Raw genomic sequence first — 13201 nt, forward strand, 5'->3', positions numbered from 1 at the left:
AATAATAATAATAATAATAATAATAATAATAATAATAATAATATTAATAATAATAATAATAATTTTATTATATTTATTTAAAATCACTTCACTTGGTTAAATAAATATCAGACATTAGTTTGAAATATGACATGCCGAATGCCGAGCGGACGGTATGAATAAAATATAAATAAAAATAATGAATAAAAATATTGTTGACGTTGATATTATTGTTTGTGAAAAATCTATAGAGAATCGTGGTCCAGATACGTCGGATGCTGGTGCTCCGGCGTGGACCTCAGATGATCGTCCGACATGGGTCGTATCTCTGAGTGGACTGTGCCGGACGTGCGCCTAGTAGTGGCTGGTTAGTTGTGTCAGGAGCTGCTGGTGTGTGTCTCTCTCGGTCTCGGTGTCGGGCACTGTGCTCCGGTTCGGACAACTTCGGCTCGCCTCGTAGCTCACCATCCACCATCCACCATCCGTTCGTCGCTCTATCGGGCTCTACTACTACCCAGCCGGACTCGGGACACCCCACACGTCCTCGAACTCTAACTCCGCTGCGCTTTGCCGAGAACTCGTACACCACTGCTCCATAGGGTAGTTTTCACCCCGAGAAGAGTGGGGGCTGCTCGCGCATCGGGATACCTACATTACACTCCACATCCACATGTGTTGTTATTATCATTATTATTATTATTATTATTATTATTATTATTATTGGCATTGTTGGCTAGTGGGAAAGGGATGCTGAGCGAAAGGCGGGCTGACTCAAGAGAAAGAGAGTTTATCAGTTACTGAGGCTCTGAGAGAGCAGATCGGATATGGAGGGATTCGGGATTGAGGAGTAATCAACAGTGCGGGTGGAGGAAATTTTTAGGTGGGGAATACTCTCGATTCTATACATGTACTGTCTACTCTTCTACTCTTCTCTATCTGGACCGCAGGTTACATTTTTGAGGTGGGGGTGTTTATACACGCGTTTTTAGTCTCCCGCCAATATTGTCTATTGTTATTATTTTTTTTTTTTAAATTTCTTTATTGGTTAAAAAATTTTTAGATTTTTATTGAATGTTAAATTTTTTTTGTAAAATTAAATTCATGAAAAAAATCTGAAAAGCTAAAATATATTTTTTTATTTTATTGTTTTATCTAAAACTTCTTTTTTTTTTTTTTTTCGGAATAATAAAATCCTGTGAAAAGTTTCTTTATAACTTAATAGCCCAAATTCTCGTCTAATTTTTCAATTTAAAAATGAGCATATTTTGTAAATATATTCATTAATAAATAACTAAAATGTCTTGAAAATAAAAGCATTAATTTGTCAAAAAAAAAAAAAAAAGTATCCTAAAATGATAATAATAAATGTGTTATTAATGAAAAAAATCCAAATATTATAATATCTGGTTTATAAATAAAAAATGATAGTAAGCGTATCCTGTTATTTATATTTCCTCCTTCATTATATTTACTCAAGTATGCTGTAGTTAGTATCAACAATCAAAGAGATTTTAAACATTTTTAAATTTTCCTCACATCAGTATCCACCGTATTCCCCAGTATTTATACATCCGTATACTTGAAATATCTGTGACGATAAATTAAGCGCCCTTTAATTTGTTCTTGGGTACTTACTAGCACTTTAAGTCGTCCTAGGGCGCCAAAAATATTTCTCAGTCACTTTACTGTCTCTTTTCTATTCCATAAACCTCTGGCCTCTTTCTCGATACTAAATTCTCTTATACTTCCGATTTTAAATCTCTAATTCTCTCGTCCCAAATTTATATTAAGAATTTTTCCAAATTTTTTTTAATCAATTAAAAAACTTAAAAATTAATTTTAGTTTTTAAGATTTTAAAGGAATAAAACAATTTGTGAGGATGTCGATAGCCTAGACTATGAAAAAAAAATAAAATAAAAAAATAATACAACACGAAAAGCGTGTCGGTGTCCCCAAGAGGACTAAGGAATTCCTGAGAAACTGTAAAAATCTAATTCCCGAGCAGAAAGCCACGAACTGACCGCGTCTGATGAGATTTTGCTTTTGAGTAACAGCGAGCCTCTCTCTCTTCTCAATCTCTACTACCGCGATCTTTACACGTACTCGAGAAAAAATACCGAGAGAGAGCTCGCGGGTGACGAACAAGGATCCCGAGGCTTGGGGGAAGGGTAAATAAATTTTATTGTACGCTATTGTATGTATTATGTACGTCTATATAGTGATCGTGTAATGCAGTTGATACGGACCCGCGTTTGATGGTGTGATGTCGAGTTGTATAATAGTTTTCGTACTTGAGGAAATTTAAAAGTTTTAGCGCGAGCGTCGACCGTTGAGAATACTGATTAACCTTTGACCATCACAGACAGATATATATTGCTTTTATTTTATTATTTATCGAATTTTTTTATTTTAATTTAAGGAAAAAATTATTTTTTAATTTAATTTTTTTAAATAATTTTTTTAAGAAATCTACAAAAAATATTTAAAAAAATTTTTGATATTTTAGACAGAATATTGATTTAAACAAAAAATTAAATATTTTACTCTGTTTATTATTATTATTTTGGATCAAATATTTATTTTAACTTTCAGTAAAAATTCAAACAATTTTTTAAATTATTCAATAAATTTTATTTTCAAAGCAAATTTTTAATTTAAATATCTAACTACCTGAAAGTCTTAAAAATTAATAAATGCTCTAAAATTTTTAAACCTAAATCATAAAACTCCTATAAAATAAAAAACTTCTCTCCATCGAAAAGTAAAAAAACCCGAAAGCGGAAACACGTGACTCGTAATAAAGCCAGATTTAAAATAAAAGTTTGAGGAGAGTGGGAGGGTGGGAGCGTTAATTCTGGCCAGCGGTCCAAAGGGTGAAAAAAGCAGCAGCAGGGCATGTCAGTCCATTGGGTATAAAAATACAAACATAAATGAAAAAAATAAAGTTAGGTGACTCTTTATACATTATATATCTGGAAGTCCCCGTTCTTAAAAATTCCTATCCGGCATATAGTGATAGCAATACCCATATAGTTGGACTTAACTAAAGAGAAAGACGGTCTTAGCATCCTGTTGGGGGTTTTAAAGATTATTTTTACTCCAAACTCGAAAGCATCAGATCGGAGCAAAAAACTATCTGTCTGGCGACTATTACTATATAGCCATATAATATAACCGGGCTTGGTAAGCCAAAGCTCGCTCTCGTCGTCTAGTAAATGTAAATCTCATCTGTATTATGCCGAATACAAATGCAAGCCATGGAATATGGAATATAAGTAAAGAGCACATGTGCGACGTATCGCATTAACCAAACTAAACGTTCATCTCGAGCCGAGTAGTCCAGTGTAATGCGAATAGAATAAAGTCTTGGTCCTCAGTCCTCACTACAATATTTTTATTTTTATTTCCATTTTTTATTCCTTCCAAAAGACCGCTTCTATCCGTTTCATTTGGTCTGTCGCCTTCGTGGGAGTTTACTCCACACTCCGCACTACTTATTTATATTTATATTTATGTATGTGGAGCCTGGATTCTGTATGCAAGCACGATACCGTCTTAAAGAAGTTTATGTACGGACGTATGTGGATATGGATGCAGAGTGCTAAGAAACGTACTAATACTGAAGTGAACCCGAACCAAAACAACTGGCTCCTGTCATTGACCCTCGCACTCTAGACTTTTTTTAAAAATACTCCGCTGCAATGCCGACGTATAGACACATACGCTCGGACGTACTTTGTCGTCTTATGAGCATTTTTTGGAGACGGAAATATTTTTTAGAGGATTACTAAGAATATTGTTTATAATTTAACGTTTAAAAAATAAATGGTCAGTTTGAAATGTAAAAATTAGACTAATTTAAAATTTTAATTGAAAATTTAAAAAAATTCTTTAGTTTAAATTTTTTATTTTTTTTTCTTTAATGCCGATATTTTCATGTTGCGGCTTCAGATTTTTGTCCATAAAATTTTAAATATTTTTTGAACAAAATCATGCTGAGAATCGGCGTAAATTTTGCTTAAAGCAAATATAAATAAATAAATTAAAAAAAAACAAAGAAAGTATTTTTTTATTTCAGCTTGAAAATATTTTCAACATGTGACAGAGCTCGGGTTACACTTGAGTTTGAATATTGTGAGGGTACGTGAAAAAAATTAGATCGTGGTCACTTGTGTGACTCTCGTTTTATTGCTGTCTCAAGAAAACTACAGAAGGGTAATAAAAAAAATTTACTGGTTACGGCTTTCTCAATGTGACGATGGAGTAATTTACTGCACGTTGTAAATTATAAAAATCAAATAATAAAAAAAAAAAAAAAAAAAAAAAACAGTTAGTACATTTTCCGTTGGATTTTAAAATGTGGTCCACATATGTTATTTTGTTTATATGAAATTTCCACAGTCAAATAAATTTTTTAATTTGAATAAAAATATTTTAAATGGTCAATAATAATTTTGATTAAATAAAATAATTTTAAAGTAAAAAAAAAATTTTTTTAAAAAGTTCCAAGTGACAGATTTAAATACTGTAGCTCGAAGCACATGTGAACCAAAAATATCTCAAGTCCAAGGGAATGATCTCTCGGCTGTCCTCCTATCCTCAAACTAGGTCCATCAGAACCCGTCAATTACATTCAGAAATAATTCTCGACTAAGACGAAGAAAGAGAAAGAGACGAAGAGGGAACTGAACAGAAGACACCCGAAAATATCTAACGAACTAAAAACTCTTAGCTCTGTCCCCACACACATGGTCCAAGCCCTTTTTCCGCTCAGCTTCTTCGCTTCCAGATGCCCGCAGTTTATAAATAAACAATGACAGCCGCGAGAACTCCCATCCCACTAATAACAAAACCCCGTACTGGCCCGTCGTATCACCCCCAGAGCAATTACATTCGAGCCAAAGCTCACATGAACTTCCCATGCTCTCTCAGATCAGAGATCGTGCATTTGTCCGTCGATAAAAAATTCTTCCACCTTTCCTTAAATTTTTATTCCCCGTTCGTGGAAAACAGAACGTTTTTTAAAATTTCTCATAAAAATTTTCGCACGGACCTGTCCCCTCGAGTTACGGGGGGTCGCGCTAAAAAACTCTCGTGGGACCCAAACCCGATGATGCTCGGGGAGAAAATATTATATCAAGCTATTCTGCAACTGTTGTTATATTATATTATATGTATGTGTGTACAAAATTCTCCACATAAATCTGTAGAAATCATACCACATGTTTTTTACCTATAAGTATTTTTTAAGTGCTAGTTTTTGAGTCCCGTTTTTTATCCCGCTAGAGCAAGGACGGTGTTTAAGGGAGAACGTTCAATATTTTTCCACCCGGAATAAAAGAGACGGAAATACCTTATAGGGAGAATTTATAATAATGATAATAGTGGTGGTTGAAAAAAAAAATTACGGTACTCAAAGTGGCACAGATTCTCCGACCGGAAGGTGGATAAAAAATACCGATGCTGATCCTGGTAAAAAAGTTTACTAGCACAGGGGTACCGGGAGTTTTTTACGTCAAGCTGGTGGATTTTTATCCCTTGTAGAAATCGTGAGAATCCCGTTTTTTGGAAATTTTTTACCGGTGTGGGAATTTGGGGAGTCATTTTTGATTTTTGAGTTTATAATTTCTAATAATAAATTAAAAATCAGAAAAATGTAAAATCTTAAAATTCTGAGCTAAATATTAAAGATATAAAAAAATGACAAGAAACCTTTTTATAACAAATTTAATCCTCTACAAAAAAGGCGCTGCTGAATTTTTTTGCTATCTCTTATCATTTTGCCGAAATTAAAATTTTAAATTTAATTCCAATTGTCTTAAATTAGACCTTGTATTTAGAAACTTTAAAATTGAAATTCTTGTCTAAATTTAATTTCCATTAAATGAAGTAACATTACTAAAATAAAATAAAAAAAAATTATTTTCTAAAAATTTCAACGACGTTTAAGCCATTAAATTTTGATGGAGATCAAAAATAGGAGAAGCTGATGAGTGTTTTATTAATATCTCATCCTCTATCTTATGATTTTAAGCGGATAATTATTAGATGAGATTTGAAATTATTGTGTATTAGAAATGAGAATTAATTATTGAGCTTAATTGACGTTTATAATTTGAGCTAGCTATTTTAAGAGGAAAAAATTATAGATTAATAAAAATTTATTGTTGGCTAAAATTTATTAAGAAATTTTTTTTAAGAAAGTGGGAGGGAAATTGACGGGGCTCAATTTGAGATGAATGATACGGATTCTTTATTAAATAGAGTAGACACCGAGCATTGAGCGAGTATAATGTTTACGCGAGGCGTATAAGGTTCACGTTGAAAACGGTAAATTTTAAAAAATGTTCAATGCCGTAATACGATAGAGGATGGATCCTTGAGGCGATCAAAAGAGCGCGATACTCATCTATTCTTTGTGCTTCTTGTTCTGCTCGTGTATACAATAGTACTTTGCTCTTCTCGGTGCTCGGTGCATGTGTGTTGGCACTAAATAGCGCGAGGAAGAGTGTCGAGCGAGAGAGAGAGGGAGTGGAACACACGTGGTCCATCGGAGCGTCACTCGGAGGCCCTGCGTCCGTTTTTCAATCGCTTTTTATAGAAATAAAAAACCCCGTTTTTATACCCGGTTTTTTCTTACCCCTTGGCTGGCCATCTGCCGAAAAGGGAACTGTAAGAAGCCGGGAGAGGGAAAATCAGCTAAAGTGGGATCTTTTTTTATTTTCGAGTTCCGTTAGTTTTTATTTTTTTATTTTTCTTTAATTACTAGTAAATTATATTGTAGCTATTATTTATTTATTTATTAATTATTTTAATTAATATTGAATTTATTGAAGACAATAAATTTTAAAAAATTTGAATCAATAATATTTATAAAAATTTTTTTAAATCAATATTCTATCTAAAAAAAATAAAGATGCAATTTAAAAAAAATTCATTATTTAATAAAGCAAAATTTTATTTATTTATATTTCACAAGTCACGGCAGTCACATAGTGATTAGCAAGGTTGCTTATTATAAGAAAAAAAAAATAATTAATTTTTATTTCTCAAAAGGAAGGTTGTAAATAAAAACACCAGAAGCTAGACTATTAAAAAATAATTTGAGTAAATAACCCCTTAGCTTGATGTCACTCGAACAAAACAAATAACAATAAAATGAGTTTAAAAAATGACTCGGTTGTGTAGACATTACTCATTAAATTTTCTCCTTAGACTTATTTATCCCGCGATTCTCTCTAACTATGTTGTGTATAGTGCAACTACGGAAACGACTTAATCGTTCCGCATATTAATGTGGGAATGCCCACAACGGGGAGCCGCGAAACAATAGGACTAATTTCACGGTATCCGGAAATGGATTCCGGATCTGCCTTTTCTTCGTCTTCAATACAAACTCTATAGTAAAATAAAAGTATCCCGGTTAAGTTCACAGTCCTACTACACTGTTAGTCCAGCGGTATCGCCCTAGCAATTTTTTTCCCTGCACGCTACACTTAATTCTTCTTAAAGACCGCGGTACCTGTTCCATTATTTAAGCCATCGCAAGCTGCTACATTAGACAACAAACTGCCTTCAGACTTACAAAGGATACGTTTAATGAAAAAGATTGTTAATATGGCGAATGCTTCTTCCCACGCCGGTCAGCTGGTCTCCGGCCTTCGCTACTTATAAAAAACTCCTTAGTTTAAAGTCTGAAGGTCTATAGGCTCTACCTTAGATCACTATTTAGCTCTATATACTTTTATACTGCTATACTATTACTTGCTCCCTTTTCTACATCACTAATTTTTTTTCGCTGGAGACTGGTCAGTCTATTTTCACTACCTGGACCCTACACTCGGGTCTAGGGTCAACGGGACTTTTTTTTAATTCTTCGTAAGTGTTAGATTTGGGTTTTTGAAATTAGGGGAATTTATATTTTGACTTTTAATTTTTTTTAATAACAGTCTAAAAAATTTTTGAGTATTATTAATATTTTAGCCGAAATATTGAAAATACAAAAAAATGATAAGAGATATTTTCTATGAAAAAAATCTATGAATATTTTCATATCTTTGATATTTCAGCCGGAATATTAATTCAATCAAAATAATTATTCTATTTTTACATTGAAATAAAATAAAATAAAATTATCCAATACTTTAAATAATAAATAGCCAAAAAAATTCCTATTTAAATTACTCTCCTTTGTTCCCGAACAAAATCACAATGAATGAGATTTTTAGCCTCTTAAAAATAGTCGGGTACCACGAACTGGCCAGAGGTCAGTAACTCCGCGGGAGAAAGCTCCAAAAATAGCCGTGACTCCGGATACCGGGAGTTTGGTAAAAAATTAAAGCTCCGTCTTGATACACATAAGAAGGAATAAGCGCCATCGCCATAAACAAGAACAAAAAGAACCTGAACAGCAAGCGTAGTAATAACTGAGCGTACATACAATACAGCAGCCTAGCAGTAAAATGTGTGGTGAAGCGCATCATCGTATAATATCAGCGCCACGCGCGACCTTCTCTCCCACCTCCCCTCCTTCCCTTTATTGCGGCAGCTATGCATTGCATCTTTGCTAACTTTACTAACCATCTTTGCATTGAAAAATTTTTTAATTATCCTAGATGATCGGAGCTACAAATTTAGTATGATAATCCCTACCATTTAATTTTCTCCGTGTGATAGTACACTGCGCTGGTATGGATGTTACCCATTTTTTCGCGGCGATATAATAACAAGTCGAGTGGTATTGAGTCAAAACGGATTATTCGCGATGGGAATGCATGTGATGCAGACACAAATGTGTAATGAGTACTCCCGTACATATGTGTACACATACCGGCTCCTTTATTCGTACCGCGTATCCCCATTTCGATTAAATGTGTGAGTACAAGTAGGTACTACGGCTAACCAGTGAAGGGTACGGAATAGATGTGCGGAGGAGTTGGAAGCCGGGAATAGAATCGGTACTCAGGATCCGCGATCCTTGATGCTCTGTACTATGTTAATCTATACCGTGTAACGTATGCACTGTTTGACGGGGTCTTTCTCTTTTGGGCTCTGTACTTAACTCTTTGCCTGTATAATGTATATATATCAACTCGGTGCATATTGTAGCCTTTTTCTAGTGATGTGTGTACATAAGGATGCCACATCACGACTCATTCTCAGGCACGTTCACGCCGAGCAGTGAAAGTCTTAGGTCGCCGATAGATCCAGCACACATGCCGACCAACCACAACTATCAGTGGAAGTATAAGTGTAATAACTCAAGTATAAGTATAAGTTGAGAATAAGAGAGAGAGAGAGAGAGAGAGAGAGAAATCCCGACTGGGATCGACGCTGTCAGCGAGCCAGATTTTCCACGCTCGCGATTTATAACTGATGTTTGTTTTTTATCTATCTAAGCTAATTTTTATTTATCTTTCACGTTTTGTAGTTGATAATTTATCGATTTATCAATTACACAATCGGTTAATTTGTTACTAATGAGTTTAGATCGGAGATATATAATTATTTTTCTTGAGAAAAATTTTTTGATGTTTTAATTTTGGATTTTGCGATAAAAAATTTTTTATTTAAATTTTCTATGATTTAAAGGACTATTCTGGTTATTATTAATTTTTTTTTAATTTTAGTGGATGTAAAAAAAGAACATTAATTAAGTAAAAAAAAAAATTTGTATATACATTTTTTTTTTAGAAATAACTTTAAATATTTTCCAAAAAAATAATTAATTGAAAATTTTCTTTCATGTAAAAAAAAATAAAAAAATACATCAGAAACGGGAGTAAAATAAAATCAATCGATCTTACGTCATTTTGAAACCGATAAAAATTATTACAACTAAAATTTTCCAACGAATGACCACCCCAACTGTCTACTCATCCCATTACCGCCCCAAAAGATCATTACCCAATAAGAGAATTTGTTCTCTAAACTGTAACTGCTCCCTATAAAATAAAAAATACAAAAAGACTTTTTTATCAAATCATGACGTATAATTTTGAGGATTATAAAAAACGAGTCATTGTCCAGCAAACGTTTAAAATTTTAAACGATCAAGTCACGTTTTTTACAAGCGCCAGTTTCGTTGGCGACTAGCCAAGTAAAATAAAATGAGTGAGAGTACAGAGGACAAGTTAAGTTGGGTGTCCGAATCCGCCGAGTCAGCGGAGATTATTTACGCTCAGCTCTGGGCCATTATCCGTCAGGGAGTGTGTCATATTTGCCTATGATTGACGATTCGCCGAAAAGAACAAAATATAATGTAACGTGTAAAGGAGACGACGCAACACCCAACCGATCCTGATCTGATGCATCCAGCTTCTAAGTTCCAACAGTGGGTAAGAGCAAACAGACACAGAATGACGAACGTCTTTCATTCATTTCCGCTTTTTCATTCATATCCATATCCACTCTGATTTCCAATCTATCTTCGTCTTCGTCACTCCCTCGCACCACATTTTTGCAATCCATTATTATATATAATAATACATATATACACACAGACTTTTCTCCCTCATTGTCATCATGCCACACATTTTTTATGCTTTTTTAGTTTTATTGTACGTGATTATGACCGGTTGGTTAGGTGCGACAGATTATTTCACGTCACCTCAAAATATAATCAGCTGGACCCTTGGACTTTTACAATTCAAAGGAAAAAAGAAAAAATACATTTCTCTGCTTTCTAGTGAAAGTAAAAAAAATTGTTTTCTTTTTTTATGATTTTAGTTTGTCGGATAAATAAATTTCTTTGTTTGGAAAATTTTTTAAAAATAATTAAATATTTTTTAAATTTAAAATTTAATTTTGTCAGCACTGGAAAAAAACGTACTTATAATTTAAGACAAATATTAAATCTTGCTTTAAGATTATAAGTTCGAATTAAGTTTAGAAATTCAATCGTGAATAAAAAAAAATAGAACTAAGAGAATAAAAAGAAATTTTCTATTTAAGAATTTTACTTTGTTGAAAAATAATTTTTTTTTTCACATAAAAAAATTTTTTTTTTTTGAATCAAGTAATTTTTTTCAGTAAATTGAATATTTTTAATATAATAAATTTAATTTTATACCTGTCATAAAAAATTCTCTAATAAAATACTTTCACCCTCAAAAAAAAAAAAAAAAAAATTTCTATCAAACTAAATCCGACAATAAATTAATATCTAGATCAAAAACTGATTTTAAAAAAATGACTCGCGATAGATCAGATTTACGTGGACATAAAAGTCCAATTGTCGGGATTAAAAGCCTTGAGTAGAGAGCATGAGTGCGCGAATAAAGCCACGGTGTAATGTAAGAAGCAAAAGAAGGTGTGAGGAGATATGACAATATCCTGTAGACTGTCCGGCGCTCCGGGCGTCCTCATATATCCCGTATCCTATATCCTATACACCGGTATATTGAGCCCGACAAATCGAGATAAATTTGGATTTTTCCTGGGGGCGTCAGCCGGCCGGTAAAAAATAAACCAGCAGCAATAGTCACTAAGGAAACGGGGGAAGGACACGGTAAGGTATACAGGGTATTAAAAAGCATCATGGGCATGATATATTTGTACAAATGGAGAACACAAAGCTGAGACGTCTAATCGTTTTAAGCTTGCCCTGGACCGCTCGCCGATGTAAGGAAAGTACGTCAAGCTTGCGAAATTTAAGTTTACACAGCCGTACTCCCATCCAATCTCTTGCTCTTTGCTCTACTGTACTCAGTTGTTGCCCGTATCAAAAGTTTAATTGAATTTTCGACCGAAGGCCTACCACACTGGAGATTAGGATCTCCATTCTTGGCTACTCTCCCGTGTGCTTCTTATATTATATATTATGTATTATATACCTTCCATTATTACGCTTATTATTATCATTCTTATGCTCTGACTTTATTCGTTGATAATTCTTTACACGCGTTTACCTCACTAATTCCAACTGTTATGATTCTCTCATTGTTTACTTAAAAAATAGTATCGGGCATCTGATGAATTATTTTAAAAAATAAATCTATACGTACTCATAAATGAGGAGTTTTTTTTTTTTACCTGACTGAAGAAACTACTGAATAAATATAAGTAAAATTTTTAATAAAAGATGCATTTGTAATCTAGATTTTTTAGCTAAGAAAATAATTTTATAAGTTATAAATTATTTTAGATTTTTATTAATGGAAAATAAAAACAAAAAATAAAAATCTACAAAAGTCAGTAAAAAAATTTTTTTTTAAAATAATGAAAATCGAGGATAATCCAAAACGTGAAACGATTAAATTCATCGAAATAACTCTGCGTCACGGGATTACGATAGCTTAAGTGACTGATATTACATATGAAAGACCGCTGACTGGATACGTGAGTATGTGTTCAGCTGATGTATATTCTATATAATATTCCACATGTAATATGTACTCGCAATCGAAGTCGCCCACACTCGTTCCAAAAAATTTAATACCAAAAAAAATTCAAACAAACATTTATCCCCGGTAAGATACGAGACTAGAGAAACTAAATAAAATCCTTTAGTTGCTCAGAGCCTCAAATATTTACATACCATTTATTAATCAGCTACACATTACCGATAATATTTATATTATTTGTTTGTATATATAAATGGTGACTAGTTTTAACCTTAATTTTTCAAGGCCTACCTGAAATATCGTAATTGTAATTCGTAATTAAACGACTTTACGTCACTGTTTTCCACACCTGTGCCTATTGTTTTGACATGTGTCCTATTGTTCGGGGAATCCCTGGTCTACGTTCATACATATGTATCTACATGTACATTTATTTGAATGTATATGTGTAAGATGAACGGATCCACCGTTAAAGGCATATCAGAAATATAATCCACGGACACGCCTGTGTCACTTCTATTCGAAATGAAATGCGGGTCGTACAGTTGGTCATAAAAACACAACTCATTGCTCACCTAAAAAGTTATATCTGGCATTATTATCACAACTCTTTTATTTAATTAATGTTTCATTCTTTACTTTTCTAATTTTTAAATCTAAACTTTATTTTTGTTTCTTTTTTTTCGAATTAAATTAAATGATAAATCGAGGTTTAGTTTTTATAAATATATATTTATATTTAATTGTATTAATAGAGAGTTGAAAAAATTTTATGTTTGAGTACAAAAGTAGGGATCGCAGTGTGGTCAGTTGCCCCATCGTGGCCCGCATTGGCGAGCGAACAGGTGAGGACCAAGATAAATTCGATCTGACCCTC

General features: G+C 33.1%; 1 long non-coding RNA gene across 1 annotated transcript in view; it reads right to left on the reverse strand.

Moving 5' to 3' along the window:
• Positions 1-13201, reverse strand: part of LOC141536670 (uncharacterized) — a 79346-nt gene that overhangs the window by 61310 nt on the left and 4835 nt on the right. The gene's annotated exons all lie outside the window — the stretch shown is intronic.

This window comes from Cotesia typhae, unplaced genomic scaffold, assembly GCF_013202065.1.
Source record: "Cotesia typhae breed Kobodo isofemale line unplaced genomic scaffold, CoteBio_Ctyphae scaffold_152, whole genome shotgun sequence".
NCBI lineage: Eukaryota > Metazoa > Arthropoda > Insecta > Hymenoptera > Braconidae > Cotesia > Cotesia typhae.